The sequence below is a fragment of the Engystomops pustulosus genome, chromosome 5 (genome assembly GCF_040894005.1).
Source record: "Engystomops pustulosus chromosome 5, aEngPut4.maternal, whole genome shotgun sequence".
NCBI classification, from domain to species: Eukaryota; Metazoa; Chordata; class Amphibia; order Anura; family Leptodactylidae; genus Engystomops; species Engystomops pustulosus.
Window position 1 is genome coordinate 114,091,451 of NC_092415.1, and position 18,401 is coordinate 114,109,851.

Genomic DNA, 18,401 nt, shown 5'->3' on the forward strand with positions numbered 1-18,401 from the left:
TACTGCCGACGCCGAGGATTGCGGGGCCTACCTCGGTCCAGGTGTTTCAGGCCTACTATGCCTCCTCCTCCTCCCACCCCTCCTCCACCTCCTCCTCCGAATGACCATCCGTGGGCATGGCGCCATCAGTCGGTAGCTCTAGGCACAGCAGCAGTGCCGTCGCTAAGCGACAGCAGGCGGTGCTGAAACTGCTGAGCCTAGGCGATAAAAGGCACACCGCCCAAGAACTATTACAGGGCATCACGGCGCAGACTGATCTGTGGCTGGCACCGCTGATAGTTCAGCGTTTCCTCAAGACATACCCCAATCTGTCTGATTTGCTCACGAAGGTGCGCCGCATCTGTGCGCATTTCAGGAAGTCCAGCACAGATGCTGCCACTCTCAGGGCAGCGCAGCGCCGCCTCCAACTGCCCGCTCACCGACTGTTGTGCGACGTGCCCACGAGGTGGAATTCAACACTGACCATGTTATCCAGAGTTTACCAGCAGCGCCGAGCGATTGTAGACTGCCAGATGTCAACTTCCACCAGAACTGGTAGTCAGGTCAGTCAGCTTCCTCAAGTCTACAATGAGGAGTGGACGTGGATGTCTGATATCTGTCAGGTGCTGAGTAACTTTGAGGAGTCAACACAGATGATCAGTGGCGATGCCGCCATCATCAGCCTCACCATCCCGCTGCTTGGCCTGTTGAAAAACTCTCTGGTCAGCATGAAGTCGGAAGCTTTGCGCTCCTCACAAGAGACGGGGGAAGAAGATTCCCTTGTTGATAGCCAAAGCACCCTTAGGTCTGTTTCTCAGCGCATATCGGAGGAGGTGGAGGAGGATGAGGAGGAAGAGGAGGAGAATGTTGGCGAGACACAAGAGGGGACCATTGTTGAGTCCTTCACTGTTCAGCGTGTATGGGCAGAAGAAGAGGAGTTGGAGGAGGAGGAAATGGACAGTCAGGCCAGTGAGGGGAGTGAATTCTTACGCGTTGGTACTCTGGCGCATATGGCAGATTTAATGCTAGGCTGCCTATCCCGTGACCCTCGCGTTCAAAGAATTTATTCCAGCACCGATTACTGGGTGTTCACTCTCCTGGACCCACGGTACAAGCAAAATCTTTCCACTCTCATCCCTGGAGAGGAAAGGAGTGTGAGAATTCATGAATACCAGCAGGCCCTGGTGCACAAGCTGAAACAGTATTTCCCTTCTGACAGCGCTAGCGGCAGAGTGCGTAGTTCTGCGGGACAAGTAGCGAGGGAGAGTAGGCGAGCAGGCAGCTTGTCCAGCACTGGCAAGGGTACGCTTTACAAGGCTTTTGCCAGCTTTATGTCACCCCAGCAAGACACTGTCACCTGTCCCCAGTCTCTGCAGAGTAGGGCTGATCTTTACAGAAAGATGGTGAGGGAGTACGTAGCTGACCATACCATCGTCCTAAATGATCACACAGCTCCCTACAACTACTGGGTTTCAAAGCTGGACATGTGGCACGAACTGGCGCTGTACGCCTTGGAGGTTCTTGCCTGCCCTGCCGCTAGCGTCTTGTCCGAGCGGGTTTTCAGTGCAGCTGGTGGCATCATCACCGATAAGCGTACACGCTTGTCGACTGACAGCGCTGACAGGCTGACGCTTATCAAGATGAATAAAGCCTGGATTTCTCCTAATTTCCAATCTCCACCAGGTGAAGGAAGCTCAACCTGAATAATTTATCCACTCCTCCTCCTCCTCATTTTCCTCCTTCTCCTCCTCTTTGTACAGTAAAGCAGAGGAAACTGGCTATTTTTTTACAGGGCCCACTGGCTCTAGCTATAGTACTTTATGCATTTAATTTTTATGGAGGGCCACCGACCCGGTCCTCTGTTTTAAACAATTTTTGGGAGTGCCACATACAGGCACTCAATCTATTCAATTTTTCTGGAGGGCCACCTACCTGCTCCTCTGGTTTGAAAACTTTTTTGGACTGCCACATACAGACACTCAATCTATTCCATTTTTATGGAGGGCCACCTACCTGCTCCTCTGGTTTGAAAACTTTTTTGGACTGCCACATACAGGCACTCAATCTATTCCATTTTTCTGGAGGGCCACCTACCTGCTCCTCTGGTTTGAAAACTTTTTTGGACTGCCACATACAGGCACTCAATCTATTCCATTTTTCTGGAGGGCCACCTACCTGCTCCTCTGGTTTGAAAACTTTTTTGGCCTGCCACATATAGGCACTCAATCTATTCCATTTTTCTGGAGGGCCACCTACCTGCTCCTCTGGTTTGAAAACTTTTTTGGACTGCCACATACAGGCACTATCCAAATTAAATTGTCTCCATAGCAGCCTCCACACGTTGTCTCCATTGCTACCTCCAAAAGTCGTCCATATAGCTGCCTCCATACATCGTCCCTTTATCAAACGAGGTGTGTCAGGCAGAAATTTGGGTTGTTTTCATGGATTCCACATCAAAGTTGTTAACTTTGTCGCCACCCAGCTGTGTTATCCACAAAATATACTGGCAAACTTTTATCATTTACCAATATTATTTCAGCGCTTCTTGCGCTTCTGTTTACATTCCCCTCACCCGCCATATCCTAAACTTATAAGAACGCTACTACACTTGATCTTATACAAAAGGTTCTTAGAAGTGCTGTTTGGGGAGTAGCCTAGAGACACGGGCTTGGATTGGCGAAAGCTCGCCTGGCAGCGGAGCGCCAGCTCCATGCCAAGATCCAACTAACATAGTTTTAACTGCAGCACCTTTAATCTACTACTAGTTCACTGCCTCCATACATGGTCCCCTTATCAAACGAGCTTTGTCAGGCAGAATTTTGGGTTGTTTTCATGGCTTCCACAACAAACTTGTTAACTTTGTCGCCACCCTGCTGTGTAATCCACAAAATATACTGGCAAACTTTTATCATTTACCAATATTATTTCAGCGCTTCTTGCGCATCTGTTTCCATTCCCCTCACCCGCCATATCCTAAACTTATAAGAACGCTATTATACTTGATCTTATACAAAAGGTTCTTAGAAGTGCTGTTTGGGGAGTAGCCTAGAGACAGGGGCTTGGATTGGCGAAAGCTCGCCTGGCAGCGGAGCGCCAGCTCCATGCCAAGATCCAACTAACATAGTTTTAACTGCAGCACCTTTAATCTACTACTAGTTCACTGCCTCCATACATGGTCCCCTTATCAAACGAGCTGTGTCAGGCAGAATTTTGGGTTGTTTTCATGGCTTCCATGTTAACTTTGTCGCCACCCTGCTGTGTAATCCACAAAATATACTGGCAAACTTTTATCATGTACCGATATTATTTGAGCGCTTCTTGCTCACCTCCTTTGGTTCCTCTCTGCCACCCATTGGTTTGAAGCCTGAGTCCATTTAGGGTATGTCGCTATGCCACTCTCTAGCCTGCCGCTGCTGCCGCTGCCTCTGCATGCCGTCCCCTATAGTGTCAGGGTCAATTATTGGATGTTTTAGATGCTATCTAGCTTCATTCTGTCACTCTGTCATGGCCATGCTGTTGCCCATAATTTTGGCATAATGGTGCGATTAAGCAGCCTCAGAGGCATCCATGCATGCTGCCCCTGCTGTTTCCTGTCCATTTCCGTGGTGTTTCCATCCTTTTCTGAGGTTCCCAGGTGTTTGGCCAAGCTTCCCTGTGCAGAGCCTTGGTCCCCTTGAAAAATGCTCGAGTCTCCTATTGACTTCAATGGGGCTCGTTATTCGAGACGAGCACTCGAGCATCGGGAAAAGTTCGTCTCGAATAACGAGTACCCGAGCATTTTAGTGCTCGCTCATCTCTAGTGGCTACTGATGATAATGCCTTACCTTTTTCGAAGTGCAGTTGGGCATTGTTGATACTCGACAGATGTTGCTGGATGCGTTTTCTAAGTTCTTGAGGGGTCTGTCCCACGTATACTTTCTGGCATGGGCAGATGATGGCATAAATAATGTTCCTGGACCTGCAATTTACGTAATGATACAAATTCCCTGGAAACCTGCATAAATGGGCATATTCCCAGTGTTGTGGTGGGCCGGGTGAAGTGGCTCCTGGTCAGCTGGTCCTTTAGGTTTGGGGCCCGTCTGGCTAAGAGTCTAGGCTTCATATCCACGTGTGGCCTTAGCCTGGGTTCCGAGTACAGGATGCTCCAGTATCTTGATGATGTTCTGTATATCTGGTTGTTGAACCATGGTTGTATGCGCGTGCGCAGTACAGGGGTAAAGTCGAGCCCCATATCTAATGATGGTGATAAGGTAGGCGACGGCGAATTAGGTGCATGCGGAGCAAGACAGTGTAGGTTGTAAATCCACCTGGTTTCCTGTTTCAATAATTCCGGTATGATATTGCCTCCTCTACTGTGGGGGTAGATTTTGTCCAGAGCGACCACCCTCAAACCCCTTGTTTTGCCCCCATGCTGCATTCGAAAATGTGTGGCTACTGATGATAATGCCTTACCTTTTTCGAGGTGCAGTTGGGCATTGTTGATACTCGACAGATGTTGCTGGATGCGTTTTCTAAGTTCTTGAGGGGTCTGTCCCACGTATACTTTCTGGCATGGGCAGATGATGGCATAAATAATGTTCCTGGACCTGCAATTTACGTAATGATACAAATTCCCTGGAAACCTGCATAAATGGGCATATTCCCAGTGTTGTGATGGGCCGGGTGAAGTGGCTCCTGGTCAGCTGGTCCTTTAGGTTAGGGGCCCGTCTGGCTATGAGTCTAGGCTTCATATCCATGTGAGTACAGGATGCTCCAGTATTTCTTCATGATGTATATCTGCCCACTGGTTGTTGAACCTCGTGGAATTTATTTTGAAACACAATTATTTTATTTTCGACCTTAAGGTCTACAGACAGGTGTCGGGCACGGTGATGGGTGCACGCTATGCACCCTCCTACGCCAACCTTTTCTTAGGTTGGTGGGAGGAGGCATGGGTGTACCCATCGCCGGAGTTCAGCCAACACGTTAGGGGCTGGCATCGATTTATCGATGACGTGTTTTTTTTGTGGGAAGGACCTTTGGAGGGGTGTGAACTGTTCATCAGCACTCTAAACAATAACTCCCTTAACATTATTCTGACATCTGCTTTCTCACAGACCTCCGTGGAATTCCTGGACCTAAAAATTTCCCTTTTGAACAACAACTTACATATGGATTTACACAGGAAAGATACAGCTACAAATAGCTTATTGCATTTCGAGAGCTTCCACCCAGGGCACCTCAAGAAGGGCATCCCGGTGAGACAGTTCATCCGGATAAGACGAAATTGTACACGGCAGGGGGACTTTAGGAGAAATGCAGCAGTTCTAACAGAGAGATTCAAGGAGAGAAAATACCCAAAAAAGACGGTTTCAAGGGCTTACTGCAGAGCACGTGACACCCCAAGGATGGATTTGCTTAAACCCAGACCAGCCAGGTCTACCTTTAAGGCAGGTATTTGCACGAGGTTCAACAACCAGTGGGCAGATATACAGATCATCATGAAGAAATACTGGAGCATCCTGGACTCACATGGATATGAAGCCTAGACTCATAGCCAGACGGGCCCCTAACCTAAAGGACCAGCTGACCAGGAGCCACTTCACCCGGCCCATCACAACATTGAGAAGAGGTGTCAAGGTACGGGGATCCTTCCCTTGCGGTGATTGCTCGATATGCCCATTTATGCAGGTTTCCAGGGAATTTGTAAACCCTCTGGATCAACGTAAATATAATCTTTATCATTACGTAAATTGCAGGTCCAGGAACATTATTTATGCCATCATCTGCCCATGCCAGAAAGTATACATAGGACAGACCACTCAAGAACTTAGAAAACGCATCCAGCAACATATGTCGAGTATCAACAATGCCCAACTGCACTTCGAAAAAGGTAAGGCATTATCATCAGTAGCCACACATTTTCGAATGCAGCATGGGGGCAAAACAAGGGGTTTGAGGGTGGTCGCTCTGGACAAAATCTACCCCCACAGTAGAGGAGGCAATATCATACCGGAATTATTGAAACAGGAAACCAGGTGGATTTACAACCTACACTGTCTTGCTCCGGGAGGGCTAAATGAGGAATTTATTTTTTCAGGATTTTATAAACAAAGATAATTGGGGCACACATATTGGAATGGAGGTAAGTACATGTCATGAGGCATATTTCTGCCATCACATTATATTTTTTGCTTCACGTTATATTTTTTGTTTCATTTCTCTTCACTAGCACCATTCATGCACATCCAACACTTTTCACACTTGTTCCCTTAAGCATTCACTCATGTTTCCGCCTTTCCATACTCCTGGCACACACTATTTCCCTCCCTCCCCTTCCCCCTTCCCTCAGGGTCATACACACGGTTTCCCACCCGTCTTTCCCTCCCATCCCTTGTGGGTCATAAACACACTTTTTTCACTTTTAGATTCACAATTTTAGACACCCATTTTTGTCAGAAAGGTCTTTTAGTCTGGGTCCATACAACCCCCTACTTCACCATCACCACCCTTCTTTCCTTCCTTCCCACCCCGTCCCCCATTTTTCCCCTTTCCTTTTTTTTTTCTTCTTTCTAATCTTGCCTTACCTTCAAAGCAGAATCCTTTGTATTGGTTACCTGCACGGCCCTACAGTTACAAACTGACTACTGGAAAAGATCCCCATGGCTTCCCTCCCGCCTTCTATAATTTTTGGATGCCCTCCTGAACAACCCTCAATGCAACAACTCAACCATCTTCTCATTCTACAATGTATGGATGTCTTCCGGTTTAACTCATCATGTAACAACTCAACTCCTGATTCGTGGCTAAGAAACTTTGCTTCTCTCCTAGCTCCCTGTATATCTTTTGGAATGCCTATTTTTTTCTACATTGCCCAAACCATCTCATGACCCCGTTTTTCAGTTTAACCAGCAAATCTTGGGGGACCTGCCTGAGCATGGTCAAAACTTTTTTGACACCTGAGGATTTTTCTGTCTTGTTATATATAGTTTTTTTATTGAATAACAACAACGTTCTATTTACTTTGTTTACCCTGTTGAGCCCTTGGTGAATTTAACAATCATTCGGGTATTATACTCCTTTAACACTCACCACGGACTTATGTTTTGATTACTTAACCCCTTAACGACTTGGCCTTTTTTAGTTTTTTCACTTCCATTTTTCACTCACCAACTTCAAAAATCTATAACTTTTTTATTTTTCCACATAAAGAGCTGCGTTATGGCTTATTTTCTGCGTAACAAATTGCACTTCATAGTGACGGTATTTAATATTCTATGGCGTGTACTGGGAAGCAGGAAAAAAATTCCAAATGCAGTGAAAATGGTTAAAAACCACATTTGTGACGTTTTCTTGTGGGCTTGGATTTTACAGCTTACACTCTGTGTCCCAAATGACATGTCTACTTTATTCTTTGGGTCGGTACGATCATGAGGATACCAAATTTGTATAGGTTTTATAATGTTTTCATACATTTAAAAAAATTAAAACCTCCTGTACAAAATATATTTTTTTTATTTTGCCATCTTCTGGGGCCAATAACTTTTTCATACTTTGGTGTACGGAGCTGTGGATTGTGTCATTTTTTGGACATTTTGATGGCGTTTTCATTACTATAATTTTTGGGACTGTGCGACCTTTTGATCACTTTTTATTAATTTTTTTATATTTTTCAAAATGGCAAAAAAATGCCATTTTCGACTTTGGACGCTATTTTCCGTTACGAGGTTAAACGTAGTGAAAAAACATTATCATATTTTGATAGATCGGGCATTTTTGGACGCGGTGATACCTAATGTGTTTATGATCTTTACTGTTTATTTATTTTTATATCAGTTCTAGGAAAAGGGGTGTGATTAGAATTTTTAGGTTTTTTTATTATTACTATTTTTCAGACTCCCTAGTTTACTCTTACCCTAGGTAGTCTGATCGATCCTATCATATACTTCCATACCGTCATCGGGGAGCAGCGATCCACAACAAGATGGCGGCGCCCATGCGGCGCCATCTCTTTGAAGCCGCCGGCAGCAGGGCTCTCGAGGTGAGAGCAATATGCAGCAAAGACTTACCGGCTATGGAGAGGACTCGGCCCGCGAGCCCTCTCCATACACCGGGACCCGGCACGCGCCGTACTAGTAGGGAAGGGGTTAACAGAGTACAATCTTGCACTGTTCTTTATATTTTGTTTTCTATTTATATTTGTTTATGTTCGGTACACTCTCCTTGGATTTAGTGCTCGCCCCACTGGCCCACCGGCATCATAACCTTTACATCTGTTTAGCGCACATGCGACCTAATGTTGAAGCTGTATATAGTTTAAATGGTTTGCGCATGCGCCTAATTCGCCGTTGCCTACCTTATCACCCTCATTAGATATGGGGCTCGACTTTACCCCTGTACTGCGCACGCGCATAATACGTCTATTGTTACCTTGGCAACGTCAAGCTCAGCTCCGGTGGCGCACGCGCAGCTTACTGTTTTTTCACTTCCGGTACCGGCATGTTCTACTTCCGGTCATGCGCAGCGCCTATCATTGAACGCCGCGATCGTGGGCCAGGAGGGGTGAGTTTCGCTATTTAAGGAGAGTGCCCTTGTATGGGGCCACATACCCCTGAGGAAGTCGCCAAGAGCGACGAAACGAGTGGGGAGCCTCCTACCCCTGCCTTCATCCCTACACCTGTATGTTCGTTTGCCAGCATCGCCTTGGGTAACCAGCACTTGTATCCATACCTCATTGGTCTTTACCTTTTTGGCTATATACCTCAGCACTTGCACTTTATATACATACATTTGTGTTTTGCACGGAAATACTTTTTCGTTTTTACACGGCTTTGCTTGATGCTGGCACATATACTGGCACACCAGGGTCACGAGGTGTCATTTCATGTATATTACATGTTTTAAGTGATTTTAAATGTCTGTTGCATTGTTTCTCTGTTTGGATTGAAATAATAAAAATTTATATCATTTTGTCATAGACGAGCTATATGGGTGCATCTTGTTTTCTTGTTGGATTGTCAAAAACACAAAAAAGCCTACATATTTGTTATCACCGCGTCCATATTAATCTGTCCAATAAATCTAAATCGATATTGAACCCGCTCGGTGAACGACGTTTAAAAAAACACAAAAAACTTCCCGTAATATACAATTTTTCACAAAAAATGTTCTAAAAAGTGAAAAAGTAGCCCATTTTTTGGACAAATGTTCGACGGGAGATAGGAGGCTGGATTCCTTTTTGTTGGACTTATTGGAATTTATTTTGAAACACAATTATTTTATTTTCGACCTTAAGGTCTACAGACAGGTGTCAGGCACGGCGATGGGTGCACACTGTGCACCCTCCTACGCCAACCTTTTCTTAGGTTGGTGGGAGGAGGCATGGGTGTACCCATCGCCGGAGTTCAGCCAACATGTTAGGGGCTGGCATCAATTTATCGATGGCGTGGTTTTTTTTGTGGGAAGGACCTTTGGAGGGATGTAAACAGTTCATCAGCACTCTAAACAATAACTCCCTTAACATTATTCTGTCATCTGCTTTCTCACAGACCTCCGTGGAATTTCTTGACCTAAAAATTTCCCTTTTGAACAACAACTTACATATGGATTTACACAGGAAAGATACAGCTACGAATAGCTTATTGCATTTCGAGAGCTTCCACCCAGGGCACCTCAAGAAGGGCATTCCGGTGGGACAGTTCATCCGGATAAGACAAAATTGTACACGGCAGGGGGACTTTAGGAGAAATGCAGCAGTTCTAACAGAGAGATTCAAGGAGAGAAAATACCCAAAAAAGACGGTTTCAAGGGCTTACTGCAGAGCACGTGACACCCCAAGGATGGATTTGCTTAAACCCAGATCAGCCAGGTCTACCTTTAAGGCAGGTATTTGCACGAGGTTCAACAACCAGTGGGAAGATATACAGAACATCATGAAGAAATACTGGAGCATCCTGTACTCGGAACCCAGGCTAAGACCACACATGGATATGAAGCCTAGACTCATAGCCAGACGGGCCCCTAACCTAAAGGACCAATGTTTTGGCCCTGAAAATTTGTCAATAGTAAAAACAATGCGATTTTCTCCAATATTGGTTTTGCTCAGTAAAATTGAGCAAAGATAAGAAAACCTATATAAATGAGGTATCACCACAATCGTAGTGAACCAGAGATTATTTTTACGTTAGCGGGGGAAAAAAAGTGCTAAAAATCCAAAATAAAAATTGATGCTTTAGTTTGTGTCCCCCTTGAAATAGCTAATAAAATCTCACGAATAAGCTTAAGACCCCCAAAAATAATTATCTATACATTGTATCTCATCCCATAAATAATAAGCCTCATGATAAAGACATAGTTCTGCCCTTATACAAATCCCTGGTCAGACCACACATGGAATATTGTGTACAGTTTTGGGCACCAGTGTATAAAAAGGATATAGTAGAGCTGGAACGGGTGCAGAGGAGAGCAACCAGGATTATTAGGGGAATGGGGGGACTAGAATACAATGACAGATTACAAAATTTGGGATTATTCAGTTTAGAAAAAAGACGACTGAGGGGAGACCTCATTACAATGTACAAATACCTGAACGGACAGTACAAGGATCTCTCCAAAGATCTTTTTATACCTAGGCCTGGGACCAGGACAAGGGGGCATCCTCTACGCCTAGAGGAGAGGCGATTCCACCATCACCATAGACAAAGGTTCTTTACTGTAAGAGCAGTGAGACTATGGAACTCTCTGCCGCAGGAGGTTGTTATGGCGGACTCTATGTACATGTTCAAGAGAGGCCTGGATGACTTTCTGGAGAGAAAAAAATATCACGGGTTATGGGGATAAAACATTTATTTAATTCTTGAAGGTTGGACTTGATGGACTTGAGTCTCCTTCCAGCCTTATATACTATGATACTATGATACTATGATATGTTCACATCACCAAAAAAATATTAAAATTGACAGCTTGTACAATGTGACAATACAAATCCGCTGTGAATGCTTTAACCCCTTAACGCAGAGCTACGGCGCAGAGGTATAGGGAATGTATGAAGAGGGCTCACGGACTGAGTCCTCTTCATACAGAGGTGGTGGTTGTTACATATTGCAGCAAACCCCCACCGCTCATAACCGCGGTCGGTGCTTGCAACTTTCAGTTGCCGCACCCCCGAACGTCATCAGGGGGCGGCGATAGATTGCCATGGTAGCCTTGGGTCTTCGTTTGACCCGAGGCTATCTGGCATCTGCAGATTTGTTAAATTGAGCCAGCGGCTCATTGTAATGAATGAGCTGCAAAAATGCCATATATTGCAATACAGAAATATTGCAGTATATGGTAGGAGCGATCTGACCATCTAGGGTTAATGTACCGTAGATAGTCTTAGAAATAGTGGAAAAAAAAAAAAGTTAATAAAAAAAAATTAATAAAATATTAAAAATTCAAATCACCCCCCTTTTCCTAGAACTGATATAAAACATAATAAACAGTAAAAATCACAGACACATTAGGTATCGCCGCGTCCCAAAATGCCCGATCTATCAAATTATAAAAATGGTTACGGCCGGCGGTGACCTCCGAGGCGGGAAATGGCGCCCAAATGTCCGAAATGCGACTTTTACACCTTTTTACATCACTTAAAAAATGAAATAAAAAATAATAAAAATGTCGCACAGACCTCAAAATGGTAGCAATAAAAATGTCGGCTCATTTTGCAAAAAAATGACACCTCACACATCTCCGTGCGCCAAAGTATGAAAAAGTTATTAGCGTCAGAAGATGGCAAAATTTTTTTTTTCTTTTTTGTACACATTCGTTTAATTTTTAAAAATGTATTAAAACACAATAAAACCTATATAATTAAAAACTGAGCCCACAAGAACGTGACATTTTTTTTCAATTTTTCCACATTTGGAATATTTTTCAGCTTTGCAGTACACGGCATGTTAAAATAAATAACATAAGGGGAAAGTCAAATTTGTTACGCACAAAATAAGCCCTCACACAGGTCTGTACACGTAAAAATGAAAAAGTTATGGATTTTTGAAGGTGGAGAGCGAAAATGAGCGGAAAAACCCTGCGTCCTTAAGGGGTTAATTCTATGCCTGTCCGTGCGCTGGTACCACAGTTTACCACCACATAAGGGGTATCGCTACATTCAGGAGAAATTGGGCATCAAACGTTGCAGAGCATTTCATCATTTAGTATATTATGAAATTGTCAGTTTTGGCCTAAATGAATTTATTTAAAAAAAGAATTCTAAAGTTTCTAAATCGCAGATCCATATTGTTTTAACCCATGTGAAACACTTAAAGGGTTAATAGACTCAATAGAAGTTGTTTAAGATACGTTGAGAGATGAAGTTTCTAAAGTGGTCATTTATGGGGTTTTACTATTATTTAAGCCTTTCAAAGTCACTTGGAAGCTGAGTTTTGGGGATTTTCATGAAAATGAGAAAAATCGCATCTAAAGTTCTGCGCCTCATATCATCTTAGAAAAGGATATCTACACTCACCGGCCACTTTATTAGGTACACCATGCTAGTAACGGGTTGGACCCCCTTTTGCCTTCAGAACTGCCTCAATTCTTCGTGGCATAGATTAAACAAGGTGCTGGAAGCATTCCTCAGAGATTTTGGTCCATATTGACATGATGGCATCACACAGTTGCCGCAGATTTGTCGGCTGCACATCCATGATGCGAATCTCCCGTTCCACCACATCCCAAAGATGCTCTATTGGATTGAGATCTGGTGACCGTGGAGGCCATTTGAGTACAGTGAACTCATTGTCATGTTCAAGAAACCAGTCTGAGATGATTCCAGCTTTATGACATGGCGCATTATCCTGCTGAAAGCAGCCATCAGATGTTGGGTACATTGTGGTCATAAAGGGATGGACATGGTCAGCAACAATACTCAGGTAGGCTGTGGCGTTGCAACGATGCTCAATTGGTACCAAGGGGCCCAAAGAGTGCCAAGAAAATATTCCCCACACCATGACACCACCACCACCAGCCTGAACCGTTGATACAAGACAGGATGGATCCATGCTTTCATGTTGTTGACGCCAAATTCTGTCCCTACCATCCGAATGTCGCAACAGAAATCGAGACTCATCAGACCAGGCAACGTTTTCTACTGGCCAATTTCGATGAGCTTGTGCAAATTGTAGCCTCAGTTTCTTGTTCTTAGCTGAAAGGAGTGGCACCCGGTGTGATCTTCTGCTGTTGTAGCCCATCTGCCTCAAAGTTTGACGTACCGTGCATTCAGAGATGCTCTTCTGCCTACCTTGGTTGTAACGGGTGGCGATTTGAGTCACTGTTGCCTTTCTATCATCTCGAACCAGTCTGACCATTCTCCTCTGACTTCTGGCATCAACAAGGCATTTCCGCCCACAGAACTGCCGCTCACTGGATGTTTTTTCTTTTTTTTCGGACCATTCTCTTTAAACCCTAGAGATAGTTGTGCGTGAAAATTCCAGTAGATCAGCAGTTTCTGAAATACTCAGACCAGCCCTTCTGGCACCAACAACCATGCCACGTTCAAAGGCACTCAAATCACCTTTCTTCCCCATACTGATGCTCGGTTTGAACTGTAGGAAATTGTCTTGACCATGTCTACATGCCTAAATGCACTGAGTTGCCGCCATGTGATTGGCTCATTAGAAATTAAGTGTTAACGAGCAGTTGGACAGGTGTACCTAATAAAGTGGCCGGTGAGTGTATATAGCTATTTCATGTCATACCTCTATATACGCACAAATGACACCTATATATACAGCTATTACATGTCATACCTCTATATATACACACACACACACACTACACCTATATATATATATATATATATATATATATATATATATATATACAGCTATTACATGTTATATCTCTATATACACACATGACATGTTTTACACACATATACACATGACAAAACACATATAAACAGGGGACACACAGACATATATATACATGACAAGACACACGCACACATATATATATACACAGGGAAGACACACACATATACACATTACACTTACCTGATATCCAGCAGGAGGTCCAGGTCAGGCAGTGGATTCATCATGGCAGTGGATGGAGCTGTCGCCTCTGTGCGGCAGGCCAGGGCTGGTGGTAGGGGCTTCTCCTGTCAGCTCTGCCCAGGCTGCACCTCCAGGGAGAGCAGTCACAGGTTTGAATGTGGTGCTCCCACTTCTCCTCCTCCTCCCCCTCGCTCCTTCAGGCTGCTTCTGCACTAGTGACACAGGAAGCGCTAGTAAGCGCTTCCTATGTCACAGCAGCGCCGCACAGGACGTCCTGCATGTCGCTGTCAGCAATGGTACTTGCATCTGAACTTGCATCTTGCATCTGAATTACAATAGTAAGCAGTAGCGGAGCAGCCTGGCAGCCTGCAAAATGCCGCTGCCTCCACCAGCAGGAGGCGTGCCGCCCTGAGGCGAAAGTCTCAACTCGCCTCATGGCAGGTGCGCCCCTGGGTACAAGCTCAGTCAAATATAGCAGCAGAGGGAGCCTAAGGTGTTTTTAGGTCTTTATGGTATCTCATCCACTGCAACTTATGTTTACTTTGCAGTTGCATGGTCATACATGAGGTGCTCTGATTGTTAAGGTTTTGACCACCCCAGGGACTGACAGCACAGCGTGCACGTGACAAATCTACTGTCTTCTACTCTCTTGGAGAAAAGATGCCATGCCACAGAAACAGTTGTTTTAGTTGTTCTCCAGACCACTTCTTTGTCATCCAAACTATGATGCCTTCCACCTATGTTGGGTTTACAACCTTATCACCACCCCTCACTTCTACTCTTGAGCCCTCACCGCTGCCCTCCATCCTCATCACCCTCATCATCATCACACTGTAGGTTAAATAATAACAATGATAGCCCAATGTATTTCTGTATTACATAAAAATGTTGTAACTAGAGATGAGCGAACACTAAAATGCTCGGGTACTCGTTATTCGAGATGAACTTTTCCCGATGCTCGAGTGCTCGTCTCGAATAACGAACCCCATTGAAGTCAATGGGAGACTCGAGCATTTTTCAAGGGGACCAAGGCTCTGCACAGGGAAGCTTGGCCAAACACCTGGGAACCTCAGAAAAAGATGGAAACACCACGGAAATGGACAGGAAACAGCAGGGGCAGCATGCATGGATGCCTCTGAGGCTGCCTAATCGCACCATTATGCCAAAATTATGGGCAACAGCATGGCCATGACAGAGTGACAGAATGAAGCTAGATAGCATCTAAAACATCCAATAATTGACCCTGACACTATAGGGGATGGCATGCAGAGGCAGCGGCAGCAGGCTAGAGAGTGGCATGGCGACATACCCTAATTGGACTCAGGCTTCAAACCAATGGGTGTCAGAGAGGAACCAAAGGAGGTGAGCAAGAAGCGCTCAAATAATATCGGTACATGATAAAAGTTTGCCAGTATATTTTGTGGATTACACAGCAGGGTGGCGACAAAGTTAACATGGAAGCCATGAAAACAACCCAAAATTCTGCCTGTCACAGCTCGTTTGATAAGGGGACCATGTATGCTTACAGTTCATGCCAGTCGCTGCACTGGCTGCCAGTCTCCTTTCGAATACAGTTTAAAATAATAATAACCCTCATCCATAAAGCTCTGTATAATGCTGCACCCCCCTACCTCTCCTCTCTTATCTCAGTCTATCGCCCAACCCGTGCTCTTAGATCCGCCAGTGATCTTAGATTAACCTCTACCCTAGTGCGGACCTCCCACTCGCGTCTCCAAGACTTCTCTAGAGCTGCACCAATTCTATGGAATGCTCTGCCCCGGACTATCAGACTAATACCTAACCTCCAAAGTTTCAAACGTGCTCTTAAAACCCATTTCTTTAGGCAAGCCTATAACACTCATTAACTGCATGAAGTTTTAACTCTTCTACTAACCCGTCCTGTGTCGTCCTCCCATCTGTTATCCAGCAACCAACAGGCACCAGACTTCTCTGCAGTCCCATTCACCCTGGACCTGGTATATAAGATGACGGCTGAGTGGTTCAAGCGACAGCAATTCCATTTATTATATTTTTTTCTATTCCCTAAGAAGAATGGCTTGACCATTAAATATTCTTTTACCTCGTGTTACCCCATCATCTTCATAAACCGTAAGCTCTGGCGAGCAGGGACCTCACAACTGTTGTTCCATACAAATGTTGTGCTCTGTTACATTACATTTGTATTTGTTTCCTATGATTTGTAAAGCGCTACAGAATATGATGACGCTATATAAATAAAGATTATTATTATTATTATTATGGAGGCAGTGAACTAGTAGTAGATTAAAGGTGCTGCAACTATGTTAGTTGGATCTTGGGATGGAGCTGGCGCTCTGCAGCCAGGCGAGCTTTCGCCAATCCAAGCCCCTGTCTCTAGGCTACTCCCCAAACAGCACTTCTAAGAACCTTTTGTATAAGATCAAGTGTAGTAGCGTTCTTATAAGTTTAGGATATGGCGGGTGAGGGGAATGTAAACAGATGCGCAAGTAGCGCTGAAATAATATCCCTAAATGGTAAAAGTTTGCAAGTATATTTTGTGGATTACACAGCAGGGTGGCGACAAAGTTAACAACTTTGATGTGGAATGCCCTGTAATAGCTCTTGGGCGGTGTGCCTTTTATCGCCTAGGCTCAGCAGTTTCAGCACCGCCTGCTGTCGCTTAGCGACGGCACTGCTGCTGTGCCTAGAGCTACCGACTGATGGCGCCATGCCCACGGATGGTAATTCGGAGGAGGAGGAGGTGGAGGAGGGGTGGGAGGAGGTATAGTAGGTCTTTGAGACCTGGACCGAGGTAGGCCCCGCAATTCTCTGCGTCGGCAGTATATGACCAGCCCCAGGGTCAGACTCGGTCCCAGCCTGCACCAAGTTAAGTGTAGTAGCGTTCTTATAAGTTTGGGATATGGCGGGTGAGGGGAATGTAAACAGATGCGCAAGAAGCGCATGATGCGCATGGAGCTGGCGCTCCGCTGCCAGGCGAGCTTTCGCCAATCCAAGCCCCTGTCTCTAGGCTACTCCCCAAACAGCACTTCTAAGAACCTTTTGTATAAGATCAAGTGTAGTAGCGTTCTTATAAGTTTAGGATATGCCGGGTGAGGGGAATGTAAACAGATGCGCAAGAAGCGCTGAAATAATATCCCTAAATGGTAAAAGTTTGCCAGTATATTTTGTGGATAACACAGCAGGGTGGCGACAAAGTTAACAACTTTGATGTGGAATCCATGAAAACAACCCAAATTTCTGCCTGACACACCTCGTTTGATAAAGGGACGATGTATGGAGGCAGCTATATGGACGACTTTTGGAGGTAGCAATGGAGACAACGTGTGGAGGCTGCTATGGAGACAATTTAATTTGGATAGTGCCTGTATGTGGCAGTCCCAAACATTTTTCAAACCAGAGGAGCAGGTAGGTGGCCCTCCAGTAAAATGGAATAGATTGAGTGCCTGTATGTGGCAGTCCCAAAAATGTTTCAAACCAGAGGAGCAGGTAGGTGGCCCTGCAGTAAAATGGAATAGATTGAGTGCCTGTATGTGGCACTCACAAAAATTGTTTCAAACAGAGGACCGGGTAGGTGGCCCTCCAGAAAAATTAAATGCATGAAGTACTATAGCAAGAGCCAGTGGGCCCTGTCAAAAAATAGCCAGTTTCCTCTGCTTTACTGTACAAAGAGGAGGAGAAGGAGGAAAATGAGGAGGAGGAGGAGTGGATCAATTATTCAGGTTGAGCTTCCTTCACCTGGTGGAGATTGGAAATTCTGAGAAATCCAGCCTTTATTCATTTTAATAAGCGTCAGCCTGTCAGCGCTGTCAGTCGACAGGCGTGTACGCTTATCGGTGATGATGCCACCAGCTGCACTGAAAACCCGCTCGGACAAGACGCTAGCGGCAGGGCAGGCAAGAACCTCCAAGGCGTACAGCGCCAGTTCGTGCCACATGTCCAGCTTTGAAACCCAGTAGTTGTAGGGAGCTGTGTGATCATTTAGGACGATGGTATGGTCAGCTACGTACTCCCTCACCATCTTTCTGTAAAGATCAGCCCTACTCTGCCGAGACTGGGGACAGGTGACAGTGTCTTGCTGGGGTGACATAAAGCTGGCAAAAGCCTTGTAAAGCGTACCCTTGCCAGTGCTGGACAAGCTGCCTGCTCGCCTACTCTCCCTCGCTACTTGTCCCGCAGAACTACGCACTCTGCCGCTAGCGCTGTCAGAAGGGAAATACTGTTTCAGCTTGTGCACCAGGGCCTGCTGGTATTCATGCATTCTCACACTCCTTTCCTCTGCAGGGATGAGAGTGGGAAGATTTTGCTTGTACCGTGGGTCCAGGAGAGTGAACACCCAGTAATCGGTGCTGGAATAAATTCTTTGAACGCGAGGGTCACGGGATAGGCAGCCTAGCATGAAATCTGCCA